This window comes from Protopterus annectens, chromosome 1.part0, assembly GCF_019279795.1.
Source record: "Protopterus annectens isolate FY-2018-M chromosome 1.part0, PAN1.0, whole genome shotgun sequence".
In the NCBI taxonomy this organism is placed as follows: domain Eukaryota; kingdom Metazoa; phylum Chordata; order Ceratodontiformes; family Protopteridae; genus Protopterus; species Protopterus annectens.
The window spans coordinates 138477484-138497338 of NC_056725.1; positions in this window are offsets into that span (position 1 = coordinate 138477484).

The window sequence follows — 19855 nt, forward strand, 5'->3', positions numbered from 1 at the left end:
CAAACACTAGGCAAGAGCACAAGGCAAACACAGTAGAAAACAGGTAGACAGGGGTCCAGAGAAGTAAATATTGTGGGAAGAAATATCCAGGGAATTGTTATGGCTAGGCTTGCAAAGGTCCTAGGTCCGATAGCCTAGTACCAACCTATGAACCTATAAACCTATGAACCTATGCTAACACAGTAGGTATGTTATACAAACATTGGCAAACACAGTAAAAAAAGATATGCAATTCATATAGTTAAACTAAGAGAAAATATACATTTCGCAGTGGAGCTAGGTCTCTACGCATAACATAACATTCTAACACAAAAGTAGGGAGGGTACAATGTGAAAATGCATACAATTCATGTAACGACACATACAGTTTAATAACTTTTTGCAGGATTCTGATCTCACATTTATAATGGAAGCATGATAAGTTAAGACTGTTGTACCTTAGTTATTCGTCTGCAACCATATTGACTGGGTATTTCATTCTCAAGTGCTCTTGGAGATGCAGTACCTGTAAGGATGTAGCAAACTGCTGCATTAAGTATCACTTAGTTCAGGTTCCCCGTGAAATTACTAGTTCTTTTAAATTTGTCATGGGGACAAGAGACATTGTATGTATTTTGCAACTGATGTCTTGGAAAGTTTTCTTACTAGAAATCATGGGCTTCTTCAAAGACTTGGAGTTAGGCTACCCTAACTCGCTGGCCATTGGTGAACTGGACATTTGAGGAAAAGAGAAATCCCTTAAACTTGCCAGTGAGTGCTTCTAGATAATAGAGGGACTCAGTTTTGTTCATGCAAGTACATGTACCAGGAAATACAGCAAATAGTGTGTGACCATGCAGCGCCACAGAAACAAGTAACACCAAAATCTAAAGTAACGTAGCGTCAAGTAGAAGTGAAACCCAGGAGTTGTTGGTGACAAAGTAAATTATAGTTTAATATTAGATCAGGGTGTAATAAAAAAAACTTGCACTGCATATGAAACAAAGTAATTGTGGACAAAATACATTTTTATATATTTATATTTTTTACAATATATTTGCCATAATTTTGGTTTTGATGACTGTATTTTACATTGTTAATATTTCATTTATGAGTACCTTACTGTTTCCTTTTAGTATGTTTTCAGATAATGTCCACTAGTGCTTTAAGAGGGTTAACTCCTTTTTGGTTATATGGTACACTACGTATGTTTTTTAACTCTGTGGTTTTATTACTTTGTAATGGATCCATTGAAGTCCCACCTAATGTGAAGGGGCAAAAGCGTTTGACCTACAAAGTACATCTTGATTTAATATTAAACTGTAGTTTACCTTGTCACTGATGACTGGGTTTCAGTTCTACATGACACTACAGGAGGTACATGTACGGCCAACAATGAAGTTGCTGTTGTTACAGCTGGTTGTGGTTATACCACATTTAGATGTAGATCCAGTTACCTGGATGGACAACCACCTGACCTATTTCAACCTAGGATACCCCCAATCTGGCTGATTGACACAGAACTGATTCAGTTTACATTTTTACATAAAATAAATAACACCAACTTGATTTCCATAACAAAAAAAGAAAAAACAGACCCTTCTCTAATGCAGTGTTGATGACTTGGCACAGATACTCTCCTATAATATGAGCATCCCTACTCAATCCATTTGAATTTGCTTCATTGTGCCTAAGACTAACTGGTGCTGTTTACAAATCATGCTGTCATCAAGAATTTCGCAATCTCCAAAGAATGTGGTGGAGGCTGTAATGTAAATGAAGAAATTCAACATAAATGAGGACACGCCTTAACTGAATGACCATTACTCAGGCTAACACTCAGAGATCTCATGTAATAAGGTTAGCATTTTGACCAGTGAGCTTTCTGCAGCTTCTAAAAGATTAGCCATGCATTTTCAGATTGTGGATAAGCTTGTACATCCAGCTTGTTTAGTGAACTTAAAACCTCATATTTCTACACACTGGGAGGATGGTACTTAGCTTTCCTGATACAGTTGCCCACCTTATGCTTGATTCTGTTCATGATGCTGCCAGTTGAAGATACAGTTGTCCACTGTATTGAGTTTCTGGGCACTGATTAAAAAAATACGAAATTAGTGCCAGTATTCTTGGAAGGCTGGGTACAGGACCAACCAGGCTTGCTATTTAAATGCTTGTTAACTGGGTATGTGCGATGGACAAAACCCTTTCAGGCATGGCCTAGCCCAAAGGTGTACAAAATACAGTCAATACCAAGCACAATGTGTAGTATATACAGGAAGCAGCAGACATAATTCATTGACTAACCAGCGCTAAGATGATAATCATTGTATCAGCATTTGAGACTGCCTTGACAGCAGAGTTTTGAATACAACACTTTACCAAAAATTGGTCAGTAATTTGGCAGTTTTGATGCATAACATTTAAAGACATTTAATGTGTAGATCTATAAAGACTATAACAAGGACTTCTACAGTATAGATTGTATAGACTACTGGGTCAAGCAATTATATAATTAAATGAGAACAGTGCATTTATTCCAGCAGCAAAAAAAACTGAGTCTGCTGGAAATCCTCACTTGAATCCATTTTTGGTCACTAATTCCTCTTTAGAAATGGACAGCTTTCCATTATCTCTAAAGGAACTATTCTAGCTACTCTTAAAATACCTTGCTGTTTCTACAAGATTTGAAAAATTACTGCACTGTTACTGATTTATCTTTAATTAGCAAGGTTAATGAGGTATGTATCCACCAAAAACCATATTTGTTTTTCTTCATAGGCTCATACTAAGCTAATTGTCCTTGCGAGCCATTTTAAGCCTAGCCAATTATCCCTTATGAGACTCAAACGCTGCACCTTGTGTTTGTAAGGCAAACACCTTAACCATTAGGCCACCCACCATATTACCTTTTCATCTCCTGTAAGTCTGTTTTTAGGTGCTGACATATCTTTTTTGTCAGATATGACTTCGCTGACTATCAATTAACCCCTCTCAGCCAACTGAACTATTTTTTCCCTCATCACTGAGTCAGCCAAGTGGCCCCCTCATATAGGCTGCCATCAGGGATGTTTTGCAATTTTTTTTCTATTTTTATTGTCCTGTGCCCACATATATGCTTGCTTGTGCATGGACAATGAGCTGCTGTGCTGGCCATTCCTTATGCCCTTGAGTGATGTTGTCATTAAATTGCTACAGGACATGCATACAGTCCAAGCCCCTTTCACTTTTCTCCTTCCCCTCCTGGTTCAACCAGTGCTAAGACCACCAATCTAATTCCAGTTACCTGAATCAAAGACAAGGTTCCATCCTTCTGCACTACACAGCCAGGTAGGTGCAGACATATCACCAAGACTTCCCTCTCCAAGGTGCTGAATGACCTCCTTCCAGTGAGAGATCAATCTATAGATTTCATCCTGGTCTTTTTTATACATCCCGATCGTTTGATGTATTCCTAAACATCCATTGCCAACTTTGTGCTAATTTCTTGAGTGGGTCTCCTTTTACCTTGCATTGTGCCTCCAGAAAGTTGTTTATGATATTAACTCTTCTTCTGGGTACAGAGTTTTTACCAAAAGGATGACAATGCACTTTTTGGCATTGAGCTTGAAGCCATGGCTTTGACACCAGGCATCTGTCTCAGTGAAGCCCTTTTGTAGGATGTCCACATCGTTAGGAGTTTCGATTATGGCTCCTAGTTTGCAGTCATCTGCAAACATCATTAGCCAAAGATCTTCTGTGTTAGCCTGTACTTCAGAAAAGTAGATACCAAACAGGAGAGGACCCAGGACTGAACCCTGTGGTACTCCACTTGTCACTGGTCTGAAGTCGGGTTTGGAGTCTGCTACTTTCACAGTGTGGGTTCTGTCAGTGAGCCAGTTGGTAACCCATCTTGTGACATAGGGATTTATACTTAGTTTAGTGAGTTTATCTATAATTCCATAGTGGGGAATGGTGTCAAAACCTTGGCAAGATCTAGATAGGCTGTGTGAACCACCTTACCCTCATCTATGGCTTTGGTGACTGCTTCAAAGAAGTCTGTCAGGTTTAGGAGACATGATCTGCCTTTTACAAACCCAAACTGGGTGGGGTCCAGAGTTTGGAGATTACCAATGTCTTTGTTTATAAGTTTCATGATGGTATGTTCCATGGCCTTGCAGACCAGGCTCGTCAGGCTAATAGGGCAGTAGTTCCCAGGGACCATGGTGGATCCCCCTTTGTGGAGTGGGATAACTGTTGCTGCGTGCCATTCAGTAGGTACAAAGCCTGAGGTTTGATTGAACATGATACTTAGGTGGGGTGCCAGTTCATTCTGTAGTTCATGTAGAATGCAGCCTGGGATGTTGTCAGGTCTCATGGATGTTGTGTTCTTGGCTTTGGAGAGTGTGGTTTTTACCTGTGCAGCCGTGATTACAGGAACTTTGCATTCTTCCGGTATAGCTATGAGCCCTTTAGGGGGTGAGAGGGGGGTAAAGTTAGCACTGAACCTATCTGCCAGGATGATGGCAATATCAGTTGGTTCTGTATATTTAGTGTCATTGTGCTGTAACTCAGAGCAGATCTGAGTGTTGCCATTGAGATTCTTCACATAACTATAGAATACTTTGTGTTTGTCTTTAGAAACAGTGGTGATTTTAACTAACTTTGGAGGACTTTATGAGGGATCTCAGCTTCTTACTGAGGCTGACCATGGAGTTCCTTCAATCATGGGATTTTACTCTTTTTTGCAGCAGTTTCTTTCTTCTGTTGTAGAGTTTCTTTATGGCAGGGGACCACCAGAGTGGCTTCCTTTTTTTGGAGGATAGCATCTTGATTCTGTTAGGGATAGCACGATCCATGCACTCGTGTGACATCTTGATTCTGTTAGGGATAGCATGATCCATGCACTCGTGTAAGTGCTTATAAAGTGCATTTGTATAGGATTCAGCAGTCGTACCTCTATTGTTCATCTACATGGGTGTCATGAAGTTTGCCACTTCTGTCTTAAGAAGCGTGAAGATGGCTTTGGAGAAAACTTTTATGGTGGTTTCCCTAATGGGGAGTGGGGGCGGGATGTGGATGTCTAGGGTGATTAGCTTGTGGTCAGATCTGACCAACAAGGAATTGACCTCTGGTGTGGAACACCGGTCGCCCATGTTGGTAATGACCAGGTCTAGGATATTGCTGCCCCAGGTGGGGGTGTGGATAAGTTGATACAAGGTGTTGGAATTTATGAATTCCAGAAAACGTTGAGCAAAAGAGTTGGTACATGAGTAGTTTTCTCAGTTAATGGTGGGGTAGTTGAAATTGCCCATTATTAGAGTGTTAGGTTGTACCCTAATATTTTCCAGTGTATCAATAAATGAGGAGTGGGAATCCTGGTGTATGGTGGGGGATCTGTAGCAAGCCAAAATTTGGATTGTGGTCTTGCTGAGAGTTAGTTGTACTTGGATAATCTCAGATGCATTATGCTGAGCAACTAGCCTGGAGGTGTGGATATCCTTAATGAATATGGACACACCTCTGCCTTTAATGTTTCGGTCCAGGTTAGGTGGCTGAAAGGTGTGGTATGAATTATAGCCTGGTAATGCAGGGGTGCTCTCTGGAGCCTTGAACCAGGTCTCTGTCACTGCACAGATGTCGATGTTCTCCATTTTAAGGAGTGCCTTGAGTGAATGCATTTTGAGGTTTAGACTTCTAGCATTGAGTAGCATTACCCTCAGATTTTGCTTGCTTGTACCTGTTAAGGTGGTGAATTTGTAATTTGAACCTTGCCTAAAAAAGGCACTATAGGGTTGGCAAGAGCCTTAGCCAGTATCTAGAATCCCAAGGGTGACAGGTGCAGGCCATCTCTGGAAAAGCATTGTGGTTCATCGATCATGTCATCCCAGGCAAACAGATACTGGATCCCCTTAGAATGACACCAGAAGCTTAGCCAATTGTTGAAGTCAATCATATTGTCCTTGTACTGTGGTATAATTCTAGGTGATGGCAGGATGCTACTCAGGGCTAGGGTCATACCTGCCTGGGATACAAGATCAGAGAGCTCCTCCATGTCTCTTTTCATGTAGCCCAGGGAGGTACGTCTCAGGTCATTCACACCAACATGGACAATGACAGAGTCATATCTGTACTTGTTGTGGAGTGACCTGAGTGCATGCATTATGTGACGGATCCTGGCACCCGACAGGCAGCTGATGGTAACTTTCTCCTTCTTTAGCCTGGTGAGTGGAACATCAGTGTGCCTGACTATAGAGTCACCTATGACTAGAGTGTTGGGTAAGTTGTTATGCCTTATGGGCTGTGGTTGGGTGGCACACTGAGTTTGTGGGCTATGTGTCATTTGGGATGTGTTGGGGGGTCGAAGTTGCTTGCATTTCTGCTTTGGAGGTCTCTGTTACTTGGGCAGATTTTTATTGAGAGCCTCCATGAATGTAGGTGTGTGTTTTGTGTTTCTATGTGGGTGTTTTGGTGTTGTAGGTTTTGAGGGACTATGTGATGAGTGTGATGTGGGGCAAGTGATTACCCTCCCCTCTTGACTGTCTAGTCCAGTCTTGGGTGAAGAGAGCTTTGCTTCCAGTTTGGCTATATAAGTGCATCTCTCACAGGTTCCTTCTGAAATCTATGTTTAAGGTATGTACATCTTCAAAAGGAATACAGTTGAGGAACAGGCCTTTTGACTTTTAAGTTTAATAACATTTTCTCACAGCGCACCAGAAAAATATCAGAATAATTTTATGCTGAGCTTAATACACTCCACAGTGCTCATACAGGGCCTTGTGGCCCCTTCAACCCTCTATTTATTAATCGCCAGCAGCATCTTGATGAAGAGATGTTTTTCCCGATGCAGTAACACATCCTGTGAAGCAAATCTGGTTATTGATAATAAAATGAAGTTAAAACTCAAGTACTTTATATAAGCAAAACTAAATTTTGAAAACAGCATTGTTAACAAAGGGGTCTAGTCCCCTTAAATTATGCACACACAATTGAAAAACACTACTTAAATGGTAATGTAATTACATTACATTGGACATACGTGTTAACAGAAGAAATGCATGATCTTTGTTTTGGTGTGCCTAATATTTTGGATTCCATATTTCTGTTGGCAGAAAAGGACATATTGCTTATCTAGTCTGTCTTGTATGTGTACCTAACATCTTTCCATTGTCCCTCTTGCTCTCTTTTTCTTAGCCCACTACTCATGTCTGTCCTTCACAAGTGATACTGTGTTGCTACAGCTTACCACATATGCTCACAATATGGTCATTTTATCCAGCAGTCCTTCTATGAAGTATTTTCTAATGTGACCTCTTGTCCCTCTTTTTTTCTACTTAATTTGTATCTCATCCAGCTCTCACTTAAGTGCATTGTACACAACCATCATATCTCACCTCTCATGGTTCTCCTCACGTTAGAACAGACCTAACTCCTGCATTAATATTTCCTTAGACCCCTTGCCTTTTACTTCCTTTTTTGCCCCGGTAACCTTTCTTTGTTCCTTCTTAACTATCTTGATCTCATTCTAAGTTGATAACAGAACTCTATTCAAGCCTTTGTGTGAAAAAGGTTATACAGAATTGTGATATAACCTCTCTTTTCCTGATGCCTGTCCTCCTAAATGTATAACCAAGCATGTTAGTTATGACAGATACAAAGCTCTCGTATACCTAATGTTTTTTTCTTGCTATTACTATCATCAAAGGTCTTTTGTAACACATGTTCAGAGTAGCTAAAATTTTACATATATAATCTGTAAGATCCACTTAAAAAGCAACCTGAAAAAGTCATAGTCTGTGGTGTACTTTTAACATGCCATTGTTATCTTTATATGTGCAATTTAGTCTACAGTTTTCTGATCCTGTGTAGCTACTATTCACATTTGCTATTATCATATCCATGGTTACTGCTAAGCTGAGTTGTAGTTTATTTCCCCATGTACTATTTGATAACAGATTTTCTTGATTTTAGTTAATCATTCTTTATCAAGCTAAGAAGATGGTCAACCTCTTGCTCAGAACTGCCTGTTTATCAGAAAGTACACTCCATTCTTCTACATGAGAATATGTTCAGCTCTGAGCTCATGGTCACTAGATTTATTGTTGAAGAGACGTGCCAGATGCAGTTTGTCAGTGCAGTACTGTCACCTGTGGGCGGGTGAGTACAGTATCTTCTGTGCCAGACTGTTGCATGTCTGCTGATATGGCAACCTGCCTGCTTTGTTTGTCTTTGTGACTTAACAACAGCTGCAACATCACACACAGGCTGTCATGAGTAGTATAAGTAAGCACTGGGAAACTAGAAACAAAAGGCCAATTCAGAGGAGCAGAAACAGTTTCACAAGTAAGTGCTATATTACATGAGTTTGCATGCACACACACACACACACACACACACACACACACACACACACACACACACACACACACACACACACACACACACACACACACACACACACACACACACACACACACAAACACACACACACACACACACACACACACACACACACACACATACCATAAACAGAAGAGTCTAAGAAACCAATGACTGCAGGCTCAGTTCCTATTCGAACATTATTTTATTGTCACAGTAAATGTTCACTACTAGATTACGCAGTAGAATGTAGACATTTAAATTAGTTCTTTAAAGATAAACATTAAATTGCTAAGTTTAACAATAACATTTTCCTATTGTACATTATTCAAAACTTAAAACCACAGAATCTGACAGGAAGCACTCATCCTCCTGAGTGTGGTTTCATGATGACGTCTTGTTTAGTGTGTTACATCTCACTTGCAGAATTATCTTTTTTCCGGTAGTTGGTGATATAAGATGTCCTTTACTACAGCAAAGTAATTGTTAGTTGTCCCTCAGGTGACTTTTGGGCAAGGGCTAAGGAATTCATCATCACTCCTTTCATTATTAAATGCTTTGATCAAAGATTCATGATATAGAGGCCTGACACTTTCTTCAGGGCAGAACAGCCTGCTTGTCACCAAATCCTGGATTGCTGAGAAAAGAATAACAAGGATGATGGTGGCGTCGCTGAATATTTTTGTAATATCTTGTCCCTTAATTTTCAGGCTTTTGATGCTCCTAGGATTAAAGCCTTGATTTTTAGGGTCAGTCTGTGTTTGGAAAGAAATAATGGGAATCTCATTACTAACTGAGACAAAACACATGATAATATAAAGACGTGTCTTTATAAGTTAGTAGTCCTTATGAGTGATCTAAAAACCTTGATAGATATGGTTTCCCAGCATCCAGGGTTGTAGTGGGATTTTATAAGGCAATTAATGATCACTCCACTGACTTCTATGTCTTGCAGAAAGCTCTTACAGATAGTACTCTTCTAGATATATCATTATTTTCTTTGATAAGGTTTTTTTAGATACTATACCTGAGGTGACAGTCAGGAATACATCTATTCTTTTTATGGATGTAGTAAACATTCATGCCTCATACCTCATACCCACTTCTTCAGAGCCAAAGACCCATTTATAAGATGATCTTCATTGCTTTATAGTTAAATATATACATGGTTGTGCCTGGAACAACTTCAGCTTATAAATGCCAAACACTAGCACTTGGTGTGCAGATGTAAAACAGTAACTTGGTTTCAACCAGCTGCTTTAGTGCTGATGCACATGTCAGTAAGGTGGGCAAAAGTGTCTAACTACTCTGTGTAGTTCAGAAGAGGACCAAATCACAGTGCAGGTTACCCCTCAGAAAAGGTCAGACACTAGCAGTAACCAAGCAACTGAGGAGGGTTACGCACAACTTGAGGAATGATGTATTTGTTAGCTCAGTCATGTCTTAACATGCCATTACATTTGCAGCCTAGTATAGGAAGCCTACCACAAAAAGCTACAAAAATGTAATGTGATGATCTCTAAGGTAAAGGGGACATCCACTGGCTGTCATCACACAACCAAATTCCTACAACAAAAGTGATATATAAAAGCAAATCCCACATGCAACAAAACAAGGAAAGAAGCATGAAAAAGCAAAATCACAAACATACGGAGTAGTTAACCACAAGTGGAGGACTACATGGTCCTTGGCTGACCTTAGTCTCAGGACGGGCTAAGGTTACCATTAGTCGCAGAAAAAAAAATCAGGTTCATAAGACCTTCAAGGAAGGTGGCATTACAGTTCCATTACTGAAGAGAAGGCAAGAAGTACTTTTCACTAAGGAGTCAAAGGGCAGTCTAAATCCTACAGACAACAGGGAGACAGAACAATAAAGGCAAAAACTGTGGGTAGAAAAGGAAAAATAGCATTGTAGAAAGAAAAGATGTGAATTTGCAAGACAGAATTGCTCCTTGAAGACTTTTGTAGGAAGTTTGATTTTGCTGCAAGCTGGGATCACTAGACAGGATGATTTGGTTGATTAGCAACTAAGAGCAGCACTGTAAAAGTGGTATTAGAAGAGTCAACTGAGACAGAGGCAGGAAAGGTTATTGTGGGTTGGAAGAGGCAGAATATCAAAAAGAAATGGTTGATAAAAGGACAGATGACCAAGGAAGAGCATGACAGAAATAAAAATGATATTAGGGGACCAGAAGAAACCCATGCAGGGGAAGAAGTTATGGGAAAGGCAAAATACGTGGGTCACAGTCAGAAGAAAATATACAGGCAGTAGAAGGAGGAAGAGGAATAATATATGAAGAAGAGGAACTATGGGAAAGGGACTACTGGCTGAAGTAAAGGATGAAGGCAACAAGGTAAAGCAGGAAGTCCAACAGGGGCAGAGAAGCTTGTTAGGGATAAACAAGAGGAAATGGGCAGATATCTATAAACAAGATAGGTAGTCCAGGAAAGGTGAGAAAGGATGGGCAGGAGTCACAGGAAGGATAAGGCTTTCTAATGAAACTTCAGTGATTTTTGTGAGAAACTTATGTAACAGTGATAAAAAATATCAGGAACACTAAAATATCAAGCACATATAAATAAAACACAAACATTTTTTTTTGTAGGGTGGCAAGCCCACTTATACCCCCTAATGTAGCAGGTAGCATATCCCAATATCTCCTTCTGCTTGTGTATTCCAACTTTTGAGATAACACTCTGTCAGGGAATAAAGAAGTCATTATCTTCAGCTTTAATGTCAAAACCCCAGTATCACTCATTAGAGACTGACGATATGAGTGCCAATCATTAGTGCAGTGATATTAAACCTGGTACCCGAAGGACCACTATGAGAAGTGACTCAGAGAGTTGCACTCTAAACGTCTATAAGCAGTAGGAACAGCAAGAAAAGGTAGACTGGCAGTAAGAAAGGATGGGAAGTGTCATGGGAAAGTGTAGGGAATTGACCTAGTACTAAGGCCTCTGTTGCAAGTGGTGGAAGAAAGGAAGGCAAGTCATAAAAGGAAAATACAGATATAGTAGATAAGTTCTTAATACTGATATTAGAAGAAAAAGATATTGTTGTAACCAACTGAGTCACAATAGGCAGAGAAGTAGACGGCACCCATATATAGTGGTCCACATGGACACAGTTTAGTAGACAGGACTGTTGAGGAAACTGTCAGGAGGACTAGAGTGGTAGTGGCAAGGTAAAGGCAAGTGAAAATAGAAGCTGGGATGTGGTTATCCTAAATGATTAGGCACTCAGGAATGATATTAAAGGCAGGATGGGAGAAAGGCAGTATTTGTAAGGAATGGTATTAAAACTGATTGAGTAAAGCAGAGTGTAAAGAGAACATAAACAAATAAAAGGTAGCACATGGAACAGTAGGGACCCTAAAACATACTGTCTTATGAGTCAGGGTAGAAGAGCAAAGGGGGGAGACAACATTTACAGTCTACATATGTTTCTATGACATATGAAGACCTGGTAAAGAATGGAATAAGGGTACAGGAAAAATAAGAACACTGTAATTTCAAATTTTAGAGTTCAGTCTCCCTGAAGTGGACTTAAGCACTCTGACACAGATTGGTAAGTGAGAATGAAATAGCTCATATTATGAACCAGGAAAAGTGTGTACAACTGATAACAAGAAACTGCTACGCAAGGCAGAATGCTTCACATAGTACTGTAAATGGTGTGAAGGAAGGCCAGATAGGAAAATCTTGGCACTGGCTGAGTACAGGAAGATTTAGCAGTCCTATCAGACTGCAAACTGACTTTAAAAAGGCACATTCAGTCTCCAAAGGAGAAGGATAACCAGGGGAGTTATATATTATAATTACCTCAACAATGAATATTATGGTTGTGTAGTCATGGCAATGCTTCAGTCAAGGCTAACGTCTCAATTTACAGAAGTCCCTGTTTGATAAATAAGGAAAATGTCCATTATTGTTGCCATGTGTGTGTCTTGCATTACTCTCAAGGAATGTAACTGCCATGATGTTAAAGAGCAGAGATGGATAACTCAAGGCAATAAGTCAGATTTCCTGCAGCTGGCTCTTGCCCATAGAGTTATAGTTAAAAATGTGTGCTCTCAGCTAAGAAAGTTCCAGTATTACATATATTTCAGAAAATGAACATCCTCAGACAGTCAGTGTTTCTCTGGACAATAAAATGACTGTGAAAAGCTCTTAAGAATATTTTTAGTGCAGTGTAATGCTGTTTCAGTGTTTAGTATGAAAACCAACAAAGCTACTTACCTTGAATAATGAATTTGCAACAGTTTTGCTTAAGCAGTGCATGCTGTGTCAAACATGGAGACTCCTAGGTCTTTAAAACATGGTTCTGTTCATTCATTAATGAGGAGTATAATGCAATACTTAATCATCTTATCTACATGTCGTTAACAATTCTTACTGAATATAGTTTCACAGTAAAAGTGTTGTGATCTTAGATAGTGGTCCCTGTGAGTTCTTAAGCATTAGTAATGCTGCATGTCTGATAAGATGTCTTTAAATATAGCATTAGGCTAATGTTAGCTCTTCTTCCTCCTCCTCCTCACTGTTCTAGACTGTTCTAAGGTGTGAACAAGTAATCACTGCTAGTGTTGGAATCCCCATTGAGAATACAATAATTCACATAGCTTTGTTTCTCTCCTGATGACAAAAACAATGACTGCACACTTAGCAATGCCATTATGAATGGTAAACATGTATAGAATCCTTAATGTTGTGTCTTTCGGCTTTTCCCAGTTAGGGGTCGCCACAGCGGAACTCCGGTCCGCTAATGATTGGTAGTTGATTTTTACGTGCCGAGTTACCAGCCCTGAAGCACAATCTTCAATGAAGGTACGCCCATTCACGCATATCTCCAAGCTGAAGACGCTCTAGCTGAGAATCGAACCAGACAGCGTCTTACTGTGAGGCGACAATGCTACGAGCATATATAAACTTACCTTTGCAGGCAGAAAACTAATGGGTTATTCTGACTAGTTGTTGCAGCCAGCAACACACAGGGTCTGCAGATGATTTACCCCACTGTAATGATCTTCATCAAGTCTTTTCTTGGTCAGTTGATTTAAGTATCTTACTCCTCAACATGCATTACATTTGTCGATTCCTAGATTATTATTCCCTAGATGCAGCTCTTTAGACATCCGGTCTCTGCTGCCATTTATCATCTGCTTTTGTTATAACTTTCCCAAGTCTCTTCTCAGTCTAGCATCTATCAGTTACTTTTGCCTCATTTTGCAGCCATCTCCAAAGAGTTCTCTTCTATTTTCCATTTTCAGGTTTATGAAATACATGTGAACACTAAAGAATGCTGTGCAAGCCTGATCCATATGACACATGAATAATTATTTAATTTTCTTTGATTTATTTTTTCATTGCCACCACATTCTGTTTCCTGTCTTCCAGCTACATTCATGGCCATATAATCAAGTTTTCACTGACTCATACCCCTCTTAAGTTCTGTAGCAATCTCCTATGTAGTATAGCCAAAAACCTCGATGAAGCCAACCAGCTCCATGGTACAAAGAGTTAATGTCCTGATTATGTTGCGGGTGACCTGAGTTTGACTAGCAGCTCATGTATCTATAGCAACTGGCCTGGGAGGATGGGAGTGAGAGGTCACTGCCAACTCACCAGTGCTGGAGTGAGCAGGTGGCTTTGGCTGGCCACACAGGTGACACCTTGCTGTAGCAGTAGGTGTTCATCTAGGGGAGTTCTGAGACAGCTGGCCTTTTGCTTCCATAATGTAGTTGCACTAAGTAGCTGAGGGAAAACTAGTATGCAGAGGCATGCTTCTTATCACAAGGTACCAACTGCAGGCTCAGAAGAGCCACCAAGGGGGATGGAACGCTCCCATGGGGAGTGGGTAGGTCAACTCCCCAGGACCAGCAAACTGACCCATGTTCTACCACCTGACTCTCACCATGGAATGGAGGAGGTGATAGTGGTTCCTGAGCAGGAACAAATGGGCCCTAAGGCTTTCTCATAGCTCAAGAATACCCAGATCCCATTCCACTGGAATGAATGAACCAGCTGGTGGGTGGTAGAGTAGCCATTAGAAAGGTCCTGGGGCAGCACAAAAACAAAAAAGTCTTGATGAAGCAAGTGATACTTTATCTATCGGTTCCCTGTATGAACTTCCTTCTTCACCCAGTTATATAATTGGATCAGGCCTATATAACATGATCTTAAACCTCTGAATCAATAATGACTTCTTTTTAAACCTTCTTTTAAATGTGTGTACATTTTTATATCTATATTACATCACTATAACTTAGTTGCACCTTTAATTTTGCTTTACTGGTGTTACAATTTATGTAACCCAGGCAAATCCTGCAAATGGTCATATCTGATCAATGCTGTACCCCAGTAAACAAAATAAAATTAAAAAAAAAAAATGGCTGCTTTTCTGAAGGTTTTATGCCCCATGAATCCACACAGCCTTTCCATTATCATTTTCCTATGAACTTTGCTATCACTCATGTCTACTGATAACTCTGGTGTTCCTAAGGTGATTTTGGACCCCCTTATATTGTGTCACTGTTGTAGCATACGTCTAATATCCTCGAACCACTACTTCATTTAGAAAATTGCTTGAAAAATCCAAGATGAGGTCTATCAGTACTTGACCAGCTTTTTAAATACCCTGATGGTAATCCATCAGAACCCTCTGCTTTGCCTCTTCTTACTACCAAGAGGCCTTTCTATCCCCCTTCCATGGTCCATAGTCCCATCAGTCTACTTGTCACCTAAATCCATTTTTCCCTTATCAGTATAATGGCCTTCTTCACCCATGAACACAGACGCAAAAAGTTAGGTTAAGATCTCTGCCTGTTGTTTTCTTTTCATGTTTTTCTGTGCTCATTAGTTACCTCATTTATATATTTTCCAGCGTTTCTCCTTTACCTTAATAGTGAACATCACCTTCTGTCCCTTCTGAAATGTTCAGCACAATCGTTGTTTTTCCAGTGCCCCTGCTGTACCTTACGTGTTGCCTTCTTTGCACTAAGTGTGCTTTCCTCATTGCCAAACTTCACCTTATTCCTTAATAGCACCTTCCATTCTCCTCTCCCATGCCTGTTATCTAGCTCCCTCTTCTCTAACCCTCTCAGTGCTTTACCATGGCTTCACTTTCTCCTGCTCTCTACAGTCTGCATAAACAATGGCTTAGCTACTACCACCCCTTCTTAGCACGATCATACCTGCTCCTTCTCTAGTTTCCCCAAATAACTCTTTGGACCCATCCTGACCAGACTTGCCTCCTTTCTTAAGTATCTCCATTATTTGTCTTAGTCCCCAGATCTCCAACAACAACATACCTGCCATCTTTACCCATCCATTAAGTCCCAAAGTAACACTACTGCTCCATATCTTGCATGCCTAACCCACTTCCTTTCCTGTCAATATTCTCTTTCCTTCTCATTTAACCATTGATCATATCTTTTTTTTTATTTATGGCTCTAACTTGTCCATTTACTTTTCTCCATCTGTTCCTTTGATTCTGTTCCTTGCCTTACCCTACCATTTTCCCCACTGTAGTGCAATCTCAGAGTTGGTATATATAAGGGGGAGCTGTATGGGATGTAGCCCCCCCACCTTGGTGGATTTTAAATAATGTAGTGTGTGTGATGATCGCTGTGGTGGACAAGTAATTCCCTTCCCTATGAAAATCATTGACTGATGTGAACATTCAATGAACAGATGTTCAATGTAAAGGGGTCAATGATTAGGTATTCACAGAAATAAAACTTTGATGAAGTAATATACACCCATTTCATTCTGTCTTGGCCAATCTTTCTTGCACCCCCAGACCGTGTTGTTATAATAAGCACTACAGATGTGATTCCCAAAACCCTCATTTTTGTTTACAGCTCATCCCACATATACGTTTTGACTTTGTTGTCTCAGCTTGGTCTTTGTTTTCTACAGTGTGTATCAGTAAAAGGTTTCATCACCCTTTTTAAAGGAAATGGATAGCTTTCCTTTTTTGGCATCTGCTCTTCATGACAGGCTAACATGCACTTTTCTGGTTTAAGTAGTATTCTTCTATTTCTTCTTCCTAGCCACATTATTTCATTTTTTTCTAGTCCCATTTAACAGGCCTGGCTCCCCAGTGCCCTGTATCTGCACCAAGCCTACCAGCTTGCCTCCTACCTCCCCAGACTTGCTCTGTTTTTTCTTGTGCTGGTCATGGATCCTAAGGGCAAAAAACGGACCTCGGACAATGGCTCATCCACTGATGACCCTTCATCTTGCACTGATAGTGATTTACAGGCAGTATCAGGTTCACCGTCCCCCAAAAGAATACCAGTATCCATCCCTTTAGGCCTAGATACCAGTGGGGGGGGGGGGGACACAAGAAAAATCAGCAACATACCAAGTTTGTTGAAACTAGCAATGCAAAAGTAAGTGCTAATTCACTAATTCAAATGTGAATGTCTTAAATTTATCAGACTTTGTTTTGTCACCCATTCATCTGTCTGTTCTTAATAAAGGTCTTACTTTTATACCGGGTTTTGTGGTATCTGAGGATATATTGGCACAAGATGTTATGTCTTTTTGCAGAATCTTAAATCTTAAGTTGCATTTTGGTGATACGGACAGTAATTATAGTCAGGAAAAATTTATGTACCATAAATCACGCTTTCTTCCTCCTATGCATCCTATTGTACATCAATTTCAGAGCAGCATACTCAAAGATCTTCATTTTTCTAGCTCTGATATACGTTACAAATCTAACAACATAATACTGGCTGCGAAACAAGCAATCATGGAACTACAGAACAACAGAGACATAGTCATCATTTCTGCTGACAAAGGTGGGGCAGTAGTAGTCTTAAATTGGTCTAACTAAGATAATGAGGACAAGAGACAACATTCTGACAGGAGATATTATTCTGAAATGCCTATCAATCCCACCTTTAGGTTTAAAAAATAGATTGATGACTTTTAGTCCTCTGCTAGGGATGAAGGCATCATTACCACCAATGTGATGCACCAGCTTATGATCCAGGATTCAGCCAACTAATACATTTATTTTTTACCCAAGATATACAAGGACCCGGTCAATCCACCTGGTAGACCCATTGTATCAGGCAAGGGTTACATCACTGAACCATTGTCAATATATCTCACAAAACATCTTAAGCCTTTATTATCTCAGGTACGTTCTCGGTTACAGGATACCACTAATTTCTTACAAATCATTTCGGACACACAGTTGGAACCAGGCTGGTTAATGTGCACACTTGATGTAAGTGCTCTATACACTAATATTCCTCATCAAGCTGGTTTGGAGGCCCTGACCTATTGGCTTGAGGTGGCTGGCTTATACCAGCCTGATTTCAATCAATTTCTGGTTGGTCTTGCAGAACATGTCCTCACCAATAACGTCTTCTTTTATCAAGATATCTGTTATTGTCAAACAAAAGGCACAGCGATGGGAGCATCATTTGCCCCGATTTATGCTGATTTATTCATGACCTATGTTGAAAAGCATATCGTCTACAATAACCACAATAATAATTTTCTTGAGTACATTGATATCTGGAGATGTTATTTGGATGATTGCTGGATGGTATGGATGGGAGAGGTTGATAATTTGTCTGATTTTATATCCTATCTGAATGACAACAAATGGGGTATCCAGTTTACAGTACATTATCATGCCAGTACCATCACTTTTTTGGATGCATTGATCAATAGGTTACCTGATCATACACTAAGTACTGAGGTATTTAGGAAGTATCCCGAATACAACACTGTCCTCCATGCTTCCAGCTTTCACCCACCACACATTGCTAGGAACATTCCCAAATCCCAATTTATCAGAATAAAGCGTATTTGTTCCCTGGAATCTTCTTTTCAGGAACAAAGACAGGATCTCACCAAGAGGTTTAGATCCAGGGGATACCAGATGGGGCATGTTCTGCAAGCCAGCAACTGGGTCAATACACTTAACAGGGATGCTTTCTTATGTTACAAAGAGCACAATACCAATGAATCACAACCCATTAGGTTTGTAACTACTTATGCTAGGAATTCGGATACTTTAATTCACAGCATACACAGACACTGGAGCATACTACAATGTGACCATGAACTGGCCAGTATCATACCAGACAGATGTCTCTTCTCATTTCGCAAAGGGAAAAATTTAGGATCTTGTTTCAATCATTACAAACATTCCCACGACAGCAGTCAGTTGCAGCTATTACAGACTACTTTGACGGGTGAACCCCTGACTGGTTGCTTTCCATGCAGTCATTGCACCAATTGTGATAAAGTAAGCAAATCCAAACAATTTATCAGTAAGAATTGTGCCAAGGTTTATGACCTTAAGTTCTTTGCCAACTGCAGTAGCAATTGGTTAGTTTATTTGGCTACCTGCACTTGCAGCTCTTTTTACATTGGACAAACTTCACGTCCTCTCAGACTCAGAATATCTAAACATGTAAGTAATATCAAAAACAAAAAATGTTAACAATGCTTTGTATAAACATCATCTGGTACACAAAACTGCTAAATTTACTTTTATGGTTATAGATGTTGTAAATGGTAACAAACTCAACAAAACAGGTTGGCACTCTATTTTAAATTCTAAAGAAAAGAAGTGGATTGTCAAATTGGGTGGATTATTTCCACCTGGTTTAAATGAACAATTTTAGAACAAACCAATGATATTTCAGATGGGTGTATTTAAACAGCAACATTTGATCATTTTGTTTCACACTGAGGAAGGCTGTGCTTCTGTCCAGCCGAAACCGGTCTGGTTATTTGTTGTTTTCTAATGTTTTTTTAATAATAAAGTTTTTTCAGGTCACAGTTTGCTGGCTCATATGGTGTGTTTTTGAATCCTGAGGGTCAGCCATCTTTGCAGCCATTCTGGAAGAGTTTCCTTCATGCACTACCCACTCGTGTCTTGTCCTCCCACAGTCATATATTGCACTAAGAACAAATCCTCTCTTTTCACCATGCTTCCCTAGAAGATGTGCATGACTATTCCTCCCTCCCTCCCTCCCTTCCTGCCTCTTAATTGGTCACTTGAGCTACTAATCAAACCCAGGTCAAGTAGGTCATAATCTGGGCTTTATCACTGTATGCCACCGGAGTGGCTGTACTGTTAATTCTTTTGATAGAGTTGCAAACTCTAGTCATACCTTTCTTGTTTTGGTGATTTTAGCCTTACTATATATCTATCCTACCTCCATACTGTGCAATCTTTACTGAAACACTGAGCCAATTTTGCAAATACTGCTCACCTAAAGTCCAGAGTCCCCAGTTTGTACTGGGTGATTGTTATCAACTTTAAGAGCCTTTCCCTGTCTCCGTCTGAGAGCAGCTTGTTTAATCACAGAGGGTAAACAGTGACCCTGAGGGGACTGTCTCATACCTTTTCCCATAACTTTCTCCATCACAATATACCTGCAAACTACTACCTATGACAAATGTTCCTTTTTGCAGTCTTTTCAGTGTTTCTAAGCAAGCGTTCCTGTGTCCATTTCCTTCAACCACGACTCTTCAG